Raw genomic sequence first — 10,084 nt, 5'->3', positions numbered from 1 at the left:
GCTTCAATTCCCATGTGAATACTGGAAACCTCACTACTATTAAAACTACACAAAGAGTTTGGATTATACATGATTCTTGGACCTCTGTCTAGGGAAAAAAATAAACATTAAATCAGTCCTGTATGACATTTCATCTCTTGTAACGCTGGCAGAGCAATTTACAAAAAAACGCAGAGCTAATAGCTTTCTTTCTTCCCCTCCCTTCTTCCCTTGTCTCTTCCGTCTCTTCTTCCTTTCTTTGAAACAGAGTCCCAAACCATAAATGTGTTGTCCAATACCCACATACTGATTATTAAATTAGTTAAGAAAGATGAAACCGACAAGAAGTTTTTTTCCCTGAATACTGAAGTCTAGCCAGCGTCTGAGCTGTTTTCGGTTCGGGGCGTGTTTGTTTTGATAAGTGTGAGTCTGCAGTCTCTGGGACTGCGGCTGATATCTGGCATACGTCACTGGAGGTCTCAGATAGTGAGAGCCCCAAGCCCGTGGAAGGCTGAAGCGTACAAGGCCGGATCTCCTCTCCACTCTCCACCAGCCAGCTCCACTTCCTGCAATTCTTCTCTCATGTGCTTCTTTGTTATTTTGCAAGTGTTGACCAAAAATGTCCAGATTGTTTGCTATCTCAAATCCCAAAATACCCATGACCTTAAATAGAACATACATGATTTCTGAAAGGGAAATGGTAGCCTTGATGGCAAACTTTTCTATATGGTCTTTTCCTCCCACAGAATCAGAGATATCTTGAAAGAACAACTTAACAAAAATGTTATGTTTTATTGGGGAGTCAGATAATAATAATTTGAATAAGACCCAGTTAAATCAACCAACTGAAAAATATTAACTTCAAAACTGCTAGGTTGAATTAGAAATTAGATTTCTAACTTCCCGTCTCCTTTCCCCCAATAAAAAAATATGAGGCAATACATGAGCCAATTATAAAATCAGAAACTTACAAATGTTTATCATCTCAAGCAAAATCTCAACAGTTTAAACATTCACCAAAGGCAGGCAATTCTGTAGTGAGAAAGATGAAGCTGTTGCCCACTTAGAAATATTAATAAAGTAAGTTATCAGACCAGGAGCTGGTCCTAGAAATGATTTTCAAGTGTGCGTAGTTTTGTAGACTTCTTTCCCTGGGTTTCGGGTCTGTGCTTCCCACCCTCTTAACTGCAGCCCTTCCCCCCTTGGCCAGCTGCTGGGTGGTTTGCACGAGTTTCCTGCACACCGCTCAGCCCTCTCCGGAGCTGCTCCCAAGGAGGGCTCATGGAAGAAGATTTCACCACTGGGACAGTTTGAGTAAAGTTGTTAATCTCATGACGTGTGTTTTGAAGATAAGAAGAGTCTTATTTATGGAATAAAAGGCTTTTCTTTGTTAAAAGAACTTTTGGCCTCACTGTCCAGGTTTGGGATGGCGGTAGTTAGCGGGCGGAGGATTCCCTACGCTCCTGTTCAGAATGACTTCTGTTCTTAGGGAGATCCAGGCCCAGCAATGGCGATGAGTCTACAAAAACATGTCTTATACCATTTGCGTTTGAGAGAAATGTATGTGTTTAGGACACTGGTACTTTGCAAGCTTCCATTTCCCTGGCAGTGTAAAACCATCTTTTACAAACTGCCTTTTCTTTAAAACAAGGATAGTAAAGCTTTCACCAAAATGTTTTCATAGTCAGCAACCTCATAATAACCAGTAAGGCAGACAGAGCAGGTCTTGTTCACCATTCTACAGACTGGGAAATCAGTATTCAGAGAAATTTAAGACCACGGTAAGCATCAAAAGAACCCAAGGATTCTCAGGATTCTTCCCTTTGCAAGGGAACCTAAACATAAGACTCAGATTCCTGGATCCCACTTCTAAGAGGCCTGGAATCAGCCTGGGAACCCACATGACTATAAAGATTTCCCCAGTGATTCTGGTGCTCAGACAGGTTAATTAATGAGGCAATAATAAGCAGGTGGGTATGTAGAGGGAAAATGATGCAGCATGGGTCTTCTGCAGTCACTCCTTGGTCAGCTCTGTGTTCAACTGGATGGGTCTTCGACAGAGCAGACCTCAAAAGGGTAGAAGAGAGATATAAAGAAAAACAGAGAATCCAGATTTGGTGAGAGAGCAGAGAGCTGAAGATTAATTCCTATTTGTAGTCTGCAGTCCTATCTGTACAAAACATTGATTCAGATTCTCCCAGCACACCAAAGGAAGGAGTCCAGAGTTGCTATGTTGATCCTTCACACAGTACTAGGGTAGAAAACCTGGGGAAATTCCTTCCAGAAACCCTGAGAGTCACCTTGGAAAACTGAAACCCCTTCCTTCAATCCACTGCAGAGCCACTCCACATTCGGAAAGCACAAAATGCTCTCCTTCATGCCAGTGCTTTAATAAACATATAACTTCAAGTCATCTGTTGGATTGTGTTAGATTCAAAAAGTAAAAATCATCCTGAGAATAAAAGTCACTCAACAGCAGGAAGTCACCTGCAAGGTGGCTTTTTCAATCAGTTAACAGGGTGTTTTTGTCCCAAGGAGAAATCTGATGAAGAGCAAGGAACTGGGAGCCAGACTGCCCAAGTGCAAATCCCAGCCCTATTACTATTACGACTTAATAGTATGTAAACTAGAGCCGGTTACTTTACCCCTCTGACCTTCAGCTTCTTCATGTCATAGGGCCACTGTGAGGATTAAATAGGCTATTCTAGAATGAAGACAAGCACTTAGTCAACGTTATTTATTAGCTGTTACAATTACTACACCTAGTTTTAACAGGTAGTAAGAAAACAATAGAATGCTTGTTGTTTCCATTTTAATGAGACACATAATCAGCAAATCTATCACCTAGTGTTCTCCAGGTACAAACACCATAAATCTACATTGTTAACAAAAGGAAGTTTTCTGAGAACTTGGAACACATTGGAAATCACAGGATAGCTCACAGAATAGAAGGCAAATTGAAGAACCTGGTGTGAGAAAGGAGAGGACCCAGGCATTTATGGAGGTTTAGGTGCCAGGAACCAGCTGGCAGCCTCTTGGGGGCCCTGACCTTGGGATGAACGAGCCACAATCATTATTTCAGATGGTGTGTTGCTCCTTTAAGTTCCAGAGCATCTATTGGCTTAGTTGGGGTCATATGCCATTCCCTGCCTAGGAAACAATGAGACATTCTAACTAGAACTCCCACTAAGACTCCAAGGGCAAGTAAGGAAAATCAGAGTACGGTTAACCAGATGCAGAGATGCAAAGAGGACTGATATCCATCATTTTACCATCTGGTTATATTCAGAATAGTCTTTTCTACAATGGTGAGTTGGAATCTGCTTACATTTTGCTTCCCTGGTGGCTTAGATGGTAAAGAATCCCCTTGCCACACTGGAGACCTGGGTTCAACTCCTGGGTTGGGAAGATCCCCTGGAGAAAGGAATGGCTATCCACTCCAGTATTTTTGCCTGGAGAATTCCATGGACAGAGGAGCCTGGCGAGCTAAGGTCCACAGGATGGCAAAAAGTCGGACATGACTGAGTGATTAACACTTATTTTTCACTTTAGTTGGAATCTGCTAACATTTCACAACAGATACCAAGATATGTGTGATTAAGTCTTCTGGCTAGCCCCCAAAGGAAGCCGGTTTAACTTACAATGTGCCAGAAACATTAATAATATTCTTTATCAAAGCTCCACAAAGATTCTTAAAATTAAAAATTTAAGCCCTTCCCTTTCAAACCTATGTAACTATTGAGGAAAACAGGGTTAGGAGCACATAGCCCACCTGAAGGTCCTGGGTACTGGCCATATTAATTCCATATTGATGTAGCAAGGTAATAATACCCCTCAAAAAGTGTGGGCAAGGCCTGGATTCTGTGCCTCATTGGAAATAGCAATAGAAGCTTCCAAAGGGATATAAAGTTTTCAAAAAGTTAAAACTTGACTCTTATAAATAAAAAATTAATACATCTCAAAGATTTTATTCAACTCTTTAATTAATGAGAGAACTAGGAAACTGGTAAAACTGGTGCACAGAGCATTTTGAGGAAGAATGTTAGAATATGATTTCTAGTTTAAATATTAAACTGGTGAATGTCTCACAGAAAAATGATAACTTAATCACCATAATCATAGGACTGCCTTTTATACTGGACAAAAATCATTTGCATCTTTACTGGAAACAAATCTATAAATAAACATGTAGCTTCCCAAAGTCTGAGCCTTTAATCAGTAGAAGAGTGAGCTTCAAATATAGGTGCATGCCTCAAAAATAACTAGGGAATCCTTGATGTGAACGAGAGCTGGAGGAGGAGACATGTTCACTCCCCTGGATATTTTTTTTTAAAACAAGGGGATGTCAGCAGAGAAAACAAGAATTCAGTGGCAAGAAAAGTGCTCTGATTGCGGGGGTATCACAGGTAGAAAAGGTCTTTGCCCAGTGTCAGGGGACAGGAGGGGAGGCCTTTTATGTGTTATACGAGGAGTCAGGAACACATGTCAGCTGTTCTTAAAGGAAAAACCATAATGAACACTTACAACGGTGACAAGTTGTGGGTGGGTACTGTATAAATAAAGAAGACCACTGAAAGGCTTGTGTGGATTACATACTAGAATAATTGCATTATTAAAATGTTTTGTTCCCCATCCCGATCCCCCCTCCCACCTCCCTCTCCAATCGGAATGGGGAATACATGTGAATCCATGGCTGATTCATGTCAATGTATGACAAAAACCACTACAATATTGTAAAGTAATTAGCCTCCAACTAATAAAAATAAATGAAAAAAAAATGTTTTGTTGATTAAATACCGTTGCTATGTGTCTGATGCTACTCAAATTTTACTGTCTACTAATTAATTATTTAGGCTTCTGTCCCTTTCTGGGGGGGACAGAACATCGAAAGCATTTTTCTTTCTTAGCTCTTTTAGGTTTTGAAATTCCTAAAAATTAGTCTTTTGTCTTTTAAGTCCTGTAATTGAAGGACAGAGCAGCAGAATTCCAATAATATCTGCTTTAAAACTACCATTTTAGTTTTATTATCCTAGAACAGAAATATCTTAATATTTAGGAAGTCATATTTCTCAGGACATCAAAATGGAATGACTTTTTACTTTCTAGAATTGCTTTCTTCTGCTATTTGACACAAGGAATGGATTAGATGAATTCTAGGATCCTTTATGTTATTGCAGTCCCAGGGTTCTATATCAACTAAATTTCCCAAATAGCCTTATAACGCATGTCAGGGTCAGATAGTTAAAACTGTGCACTGTGGCAGATTCAAGCAATTCATCTTTAAATTTCCTGTTATCAACACATTTTTTTTCATTTATTTTTATTAGTTGGAGGCTAACTACCTTACAATATTGTAGTGGTTTTTGCCATACATTGACATGAATCAGCCATGGATTTATGTGTGTTCCACATCCCGATCCCCCTCAACACATTTAAAATATAAAATATGTGCTAAGAACATTTACCATACTTTGTCGGCTAGCATATAGGTACCTTAAGAGCTGGAATCCTGTCATCTTGTGCAAATATAAGTCTAACATGATGCTTAGTATACTGTAGGTGTTTAATATTTATTTTTAAGTGAATTAATGAATATTGCTAAATATCCAGAGATAGATATATTCATTAGAAAAATTAGTAAAATTATCACATTGCTAACAAGTGCTCAGTTGTTCCTGACTCCGAGACCCCACAGACTGTAGCCCACCAGGCTCCTCTGTCCATGGGCCTTTTCCAGGCAAGAATACTGGAGTGGGTTGCCATTTTCTTCTCCAAATTGTTATGTTAGTCTCCCCAAAATTGAAAAATCACTCTGAGAATATTGACAAAGTTCATGTTTAAAAATTTATTTTTTCCCATTTAAGACTAGTTTATATTTTAGAATATGAAAAAGAAAAGACAGAAAATAAAATCCTTTGCTATTAACTGCTACATGACCAGTAAAGCAATGACTCAAATATTATCTGTCTATATATACACATGTGGATTTCCCTATATCTCAGATGGTAAAGAATCTGCCTGCAACGCAGGAGATCCAGGTTCAATCACTGGGTCAGGAAGATCCCCTGGAGAAGGAAATGCAATCAGCTTCAGTGTTCTTGCCTGGAAAATCCCAAGGACAGAGGGGCCTGATGGGCTACAGTCCATGGGGTCACAAAGAGTCGGACATGACTAAGTGACTAATACACACATATATGCACATAACTGAATCACTTGGCTGTACACTTGAAACTAGCAGAACACTGTAAATTAACTATACTTCAATAAAAAAATTTTAAGAAAAAAATAATAAAATGGAAAAAAAAATAATAAAATGGATAAACAGTAAGATCCTCCTGTATATTCAATATCTGTAATAACCTATAATGGAAAACAACATGAATATACAGTAGGATCTTGCTGTCTATTTTATTATTTTTTTAATAGTTTATGTTTTAGAATATCTAAAAGAAAACACAGAAAATAGAATCCTTTGCTATTAATTGCCATGTTACATGTAAAGCAATGACTCAAATATTATCTGTCTTATATATATTTGCTATATGTCAGAAACTAACACAATATTGTAAATTAACTATACTTCAATAAATAAATTAATTTAAAAATAACAAAAATTTGAAAAATTTCAAAAATAAAAATAAGTTTAAAAATTACTAATAGGGTTAGACATCTACACAGTAATCTTCTCCAAGACGTTTCTTCAGCATATTTCAGAGCACCTAAACTATTTTTACTATGTTTTATCTCATTTATTCCTGGTCACTATCTGCAACTATCACAAAATTAAGAAGTTTTTTGTCTATTTTTTTCCTGTTTTTTTTTTTTTTGTTTTTTGCCTAAAAGTAGTAAAAAATTAATTTCCAACCTTCTGGGTCATCGTTCTGTGGTAAAACATTATGCTCCTCTTCTAAAGCTACCTAAGTTCTGCTTTAACAACCTTTCAATGTGCATCTTCTGGAGAGCCATTTCAAAATTAAAAGCAGATGGTGAAAAAAATTCTTTGAGACTAAACTATAAAACTTCTGGAAGTCTAACTGTGGTTAGGTAAAACAATAAAATTTCATGTTAAAAGCTGGCTTCCAGGAAAATTATTCCATTTTGTTTGGAAAATGCTGTCAGAATTCATACTGATGAACTCAGGCAGTGTATTTATAAACTATCTCTTTTCTTGCTTTTAAAGAGGGGCATAGAGCATGAAATTGGTGGGGGGGGGGGCGCGCTAGTGCACTTTTGGATCTACAGAAAATTTCCTAATTCATTCATCCAATAAACATAATTTCCATCTTCTCAGACATTGTTTCAGGTGCTGGTGATAAATAGTGAACTAGATATACAAGTGCCCAGCCCTGAAGACTTTACAGTCTAATAGCTGAGACAGATAATAAATAAGTAAACCAACAAATCAAAAAATTTAATTTTAATTGTGGAAAGTAACATGAGAGAAGTAAAAAGAGTTCATGATAAGTAATAATGGGGAAAGAGAATCACTTTAGATAGGTTCATCAGGAAAATCCTCCCTGCACAGCTATATTGATCAGAACTCTTTGTGTTCTAAATAACAACCACAAAAAAAAAAAAAGCAAAACAGAAAAAAAACTTGGCTTAAAAAGAACTTATTGCCTTGTCTGGGAATAGGCCCCATTTCCTGCAGGGTTTGGTCTAGCAGCTCAAAGTCCTTCCAGCAGATTTTCAGCCGCCTTCCATCTGTGCTGTCCTCACTGATGAGATCATCCAGAGGTCCTCACAGTCACTGCTTTCCACTCCTAACCCCAACTCTCCCCTCCTACAGGAATGCACAGATGAGCTTCCATTCCAGAGCAGAACTACTGTTCAAGAAACCAGAGGAAAAGGGGAGTCTCTTTCAAAAACTCTCAATGAATAGGAATTAAATTTTCTTTCTCAGAAACCCTAATAAACGTCTTCTCACATCTCCTTGGTTCTGACTGGGTTACAAGCCCATCCCTAAAGCTCTCATGGTGGCCCAGGTAAGGGAATATGCTTATGGACTTACACCAGTTAGGACCGCACCTGGAGCTGGCCATGGGGTCCATCCCAACTAAACCTCAAGCTTGAAAGTGGGATCAGGGTGGAACTCCAGAGGAAAATTGGGTCACTCTTTTACCAAAAGAATGATGGATGGATGTTGGGTGCAAAACAACTGATGCCTCTATAAGGAGGTAACCTTTAAACTGAAAGCTGAAGAAACCCATCATGTGCTAAGTCAATAAGGCAGGATTGCATGCACTGGAAATAACAAGTTGAAACATTCCAGGCAGAAAAGAAAGTGGCATCTTTAAGGCACAGACAAGTATAGGTACTTATAAAATATGTAAGCTAAGATACTTTGATCAAGAACTCATCTAACTACAAAAGATAACTGCTTTGAATTTGCTTTCCCATAATCAGATATTACCCCTTGTATAGTAAATAGCTTAGATGACTACTTCAATAGTACAAAACCATAATATGTCACAGAGCCTATTTGCGGCAAGATTTTTTGGTCTTTTTACTGTGATTATCAGGGCTTGCCTGGTGACTCAGACAGTAAAGAATCTGCCTGCAATGCAGACACCTGAGTTTGATCCCTGGGTTGGGAAGATCCACTGGAGCACGGAATGACAACCCACTCCGGTATTCTTGCCTGGAGAATTCTACGGACAGAGGAGCCTCGTGGGCTACAGTCAGTAGGGTCACAAAGAGTCAGACCCGACTGAGCGACTAACACTTTCACTTTCACTGTGTTATCATAAAAAGATAGATGGTAGGTAGAAAGAATACATATAAAAATGTAGTTATAAGAAGATCAAACTGTCCTATAGCTTACATTTTTTCACTTAGGAAAGCAAATATATTCCTCTATCTCAATATTCATTCATTTATTTAACAAAAATTTATTGAGCTCCTACTACATACTACATGCTATTCTGGGCACTTGAGATAACATACATTTAGATGAGTAAATCTTCATACCTAATAAAAGGAATTTTTCAAACTCAAACTGATGACTTACCTATGCCTTATGTAAACTTTGTTTTGTTGACTTTGGGAACCTGAACATTCTCACTTGATATGGGCCAGTATGGTTAGAAAAGAAAGACTTCCTTGGAGGTACAAGTATCAACAGGAATCTAACAGAATCACTGGCATTAGGTCCTCAGAAACAGTGTATTTTCTTGCATATTGCAATTCCAAGATCAAATTGATCCTGTTTTATTACCACTTTCCGCCAACTGGAGGGTCAGGGGGTATATAGGGAGGATCCATTGTAGAACCCTCAGATCAAAGGTCATAGGATTTCCTGGTCCACCTCTGAATTCTAAACACAAATAGGAGAGGAAGTACAGTATAAATTAAAACATGTAACTTCAGAGTTAGAGGAGACATAAAAACTCAGTTAGTTCCTGTCTTTTATTTTCTATATAAGGAAACCCACAAATGACGCAGAGGTCCTGACAATCTGTATTCGTGTAAGCACTTGGTTTATATTAAATTATTGAGTCATATTTCCTCACTAGACTTTATGCTTAAGATTACAAAGCATGCAAATTGGGTCCTCTGTGACAACCTAGAGGGGTGAGATGGTGTGGGAGGTAGGAGGGAAGTTCTAGAGGGAGGGGACACAATGTGTACCTACGGTGATTCATATTGATGTATGGCAGAAACCAAGACAATATTGTAAAGCAATTATCCTCCAACTAAAAAAAAATAAATTTTTAAAAATTATAGAGCATGACAACTGAGACAATATGAGGATTCCTAGCCAGATCCCTTCTTACACAATGGTGTAAGGAGGTCAGGACCTCAACCCAGACAATCCAACTCCAGAGACAAAATGCTCAATTACCACCTTCTCCACCATTCACCAATTGTGATCTTTGCAAATTTCACCTCCCTAAATCTGTTTCCACATCCCCAAAAGAATTCTTCCCTCATGGGGTTTTTTTAATTATTGATCAGACACATATAATACTTTATCTAGAACTTCAAAGAATCTGAGATTTCACCTTCCTTTCAAGTCAACAAGTTAGCCATGGAGGGTGGCAGAAACCATGAGACTCCTGAGTCAGAGCAATGAACAGCTTCTTGCTCACAGGAATAGTAGTGC

The 10,084-nt window shown here is 38.3% G+C and overlaps 1 long non-coding RNA gene across 1 annotated transcript; it reads left to right on the top strand.

Moving 5' to 3' along the window:
* Positions 1–3,172: 3,172 nt before the first annotated feature.
* On the top strand, positions 3,173–7,895 carry LOC139037984 (uncharacterized). The gene is made up of 2 exons (XR_011490889.1): positions 3,173–3,287; positions 7,769–7,895. It is a non-coding gene; the product is annotated as an uncharacterized lncRNA (long non-coding RNA).
* Positions 7,896–10,084: the final 2,189 nt, after the last annotated feature.

The sequence above is a fragment of the Odocoileus virginianus genome, chromosome 13, assembly GCF_023699985.2.
Source record: "Odocoileus virginianus isolate 20LAN1187 ecotype Illinois chromosome 13, Ovbor_1.2, whole genome shotgun sequence".
Lineage (NCBI taxonomy): Eukaryota > Metazoa > Chordata > Mammalia > Artiodactyla > Cervidae > Odocoileus > Odocoileus virginianus.
This window is presented reverse-complemented; position numbering and strand designations above follow the sequence as displayed.